The sequence below is a fragment of the Lucilia cuprina genome, chromosome 3 (genome assembly GCF_022045245.1).
Source record: "Lucilia cuprina isolate Lc7/37 chromosome 3, ASM2204524v1, whole genome shotgun sequence".
Lineage (NCBI taxonomy): Eukaryota > Metazoa > Arthropoda > Insecta > Diptera > Calliphoridae > Lucilia > Lucilia cuprina.
Genome location: NC_060951.1, coordinates 5,934,527 through 5,937,856, shown reverse-complemented (window position 1 = coordinate 5,937,856; position 3,330 = coordinate 5,934,527).

Below are 3,330 nucleotides of genomic sequence, written 5' to 3'. Positions count from 1 at the left end.
CTGTTCTAGTTCTGTTCTAGTTCTGTTCTAGTTCTGTTGTAGTTCTGTTCTAGTTCTGTTCTAGTTCTGTTCTAGTTCTGTTCTAGTTCTGTTCTAGTTCTGTTCTAGGTCTGTTCTAGTTCTGTTCTAGTTGTGTTCTAGTTCTAGTTCTGTTCTAGTTGTGTTCTAGTTCTATTTTAGCTGTGTTCTAGTTTTGTTTTAGTTCTGTTCTACTTATGTTTTAGTTCTGTTCAAATATGTTATATAAGTTCTTATTCTTTAGCTTTTTATGGCAAACTCATTCATAATTATACCCTTATACTTTGACAGTAAAACAATATTGTGTAATTGAAATCATACAATCATGATCAACATAAACATTATGACAAATAATATGTTATGTACAATCTGATAAGAAAGATAAAAGACATATTAGTGCGTATAATTGTTTTAAATAGTTAGTCGTCGTCTCTCCTTGCAAATGTTAATAATTGTAATATTATGAAGCATCAAATAAACAAAAACAATGTATAATTGCAAATACCTTTAAAGGGATTTGATTTATATGACAATGTAAAGGACTCGAAGGTAAAATAAAGATCAAAGGAAAATAGATTAAATAATATTTATTAAAGAAATTAAACTATGCTCACTTTAAGGATTCGAAGGACCAACATTGTTTTATAATATTTATTGCTCTCTCTCTGTATCTCTCTGTGTTGTCTATTTATATAACTTGGAGAGATGTGGTTTATTATTTAATGGGTTATATTGTCGTATTTTATGACGCTTATTATAGTTCTTAAGTATTTTTCATGTGGGCTTGTCTGTATGAGGAGAGCTTGTATTTAAATATATTTCAAACGTCAGCAGTAATAATAATAAAATAATGTATGAATTCATGTGTATAAAACGTCACATTTAAAAGTGTGATCAATTAAACTCACATTAAACCACACAACACAATACAAAAAACTCAATGAACATTCAAAGACTTACAAAAGATTTGATTTATTCATGTCTCTGTAAGCAGTTACTTGTAAAACATGAAAAAATAACAAACAATTAAATAATTTATTAAATTTTTTGAATAGTTAAATAAATATTTTTTGAATTTTTATTCAACAAAATTCCATCTCAACAAAAAAGTGTAAGTGAGAAATTTTAAAAAGCGAAATATGACCTGTTTAAATAATTGAATTAAAAACTATTTCAATGTTGAATTTATTAAAAAATTTGTTTTTATACAATTGCAATTTTTTTGTTAAAAGGAATTCTAATGCAAATTTCAATCTTTTTATACCGAAATAAAAAAAATATTTTATTATAATAGAAGTGGACTGATAAAAAATTTAAATTCTAAATGTCAGAAAATTCAAATGATGAACTAGATTTTGTAATTGTTGAAATTGCAATTAAACATTTCTTACATTTAGTTTTAGTTCAGTTCTAGTTTAGTTCTAGTTTAGTTCTAGTTCTGTTCTAGTTCTGTTCTAGTTCTGTTCTAGTTCTGTTCTAGTTCTGTTCTAGTTCTGTTCTAGTTCTGTTCTAGTTCTGTTCTAGTTCTGTTCTAGTTCTGTTCTAGTTCTGTTCTAGTTCTGTTCTAGTTCTGTTCTAGTTCTGTTCTTGTTCTGTTCTTGTTCTGTTCTAGTTTTGTTCTAGTTTTGTTCTAGTTCTGTTCTAGTTCTGTTCTAGTTCTGTTCTAGTTCTGTCCTAGTTCTGTTCTAGTTCTGTTCTAGTTCTGTTCTAGTTCTGTTCTAGTTCTGTTCTAGTTCTGTTCTAGTTCTGTTCTAGTTCTGTTCTAGTTCTGTTCTAGTTCTGTTCTAGTTCTGTTCTAGTTCTGTTCTAGTTCTGTTCTAGTTCTGTTCTAGTTCTGTTCTAGTTCTGTTCTAGTTCTGTTCTAGTTCTGTTCTAGTTCTGTTCTAGTTCTGTTCTAGTTCTGTTCTAGTTCTGTTCTTGTTCTGTTCTAGTTTTGTTCTAGTTCTGTTCTAGTTCTGTTCTAGTTCTGTTCTAGTTTTGTTTTAGTTCTGTTCTAGTTCTGTCCTAGTTCTGTTCTGATTCTATTAATGTTTAGTTAAGCAATTTTTTTTTGCAAGATTGTAAATTGCGTAATTTGTAAATGTAATTTTAAGTAAAAAAATCATAAACGGAAAAATAACTATAAGATCATGTATTTTGATTTTAAACTCAAAAAGTTTAACAATCTATAAAACAATTTATTTAAGTATTTTTTTGGTCTATTCAGTATGCTGTTTCTTGTACACTTTTTTCATATAAATTTGTCACAAACAACTTATGTGCGGATTTAATTAAAAATGACAAAGCACGTTCTCGCCATCTAAAAAAAAGCAAACACACAAAATTGACAAAAACAAATAACACATATATAAAAATATCCAAAAAAATATATATAAAAACAAATGTATAGTAAAGCTCTGTATTTGAAACTATAATTTAACATTTTTTGAATCTAAAAAAACTGACCTACAGTTTTTTCGTTTGTTTGTTTTCGGTTCTGGTTTTGTCTTCTTTTTGAACTGGGGTTTTTAATTAAACGTTTTTTGAACATTGTTGTTTGTTTTGTAGTAATATTGATAGTTAAATGCTTTAAGTCGAGCGCCGCAGTGGCACGCATAAATATGCAAGGTTAAAGAAATTAATAAATAATAATTAAGAACATGTGTTTTATGGTTTAGTTAGAAAATAAAATGTAATTAAGCTTGAAAAATATGACATTTCAAAATGTTTTTTGCAGAACTTAAAAAAAATTTTTTGGACAAAAAAATTGTATTAAATTTGTTAAGGGAAGTTATTTAAGCCTGAACTAGAACTGGACTAGAACGGAACTATAACAAAACTAGAACAGAACTTGAACAGAACTAGAACAGAACTAGAACAGAATTAGAACAAAACTAGAACATAACTAGAACAGAACTAGAACAGAACTAGAACAGAACTAGAACATAACTAAAACAGAACTAGAACAGAACTAGAACAGAACTAGAACAGAACTAGAACAGAACTAGAACAGAACTAGAACAGAACTAGAACAGAACTAGAACAGAACTAGAACAGAACTAGAACAGAACTAGAACAGAATTAGAACAGAACTAGAACAGAACTAGAACATAACTAGAACAGAACTAAAACAGAACTAGAACAGAACTAGAACAGAACTAGAACAGAACTACAACAGAACTAAAACAGAACAAGAACAGAACAAGAACAGAACTAGAACAGAAATAGAACAGAACTAGAACAGAACTAGAACAGAACTAGAACAGAACTAGAACAGAACTAGAACAGAACTAGAACAGAACTAGAACAGAACTAGAACAGAACTAGAACAGA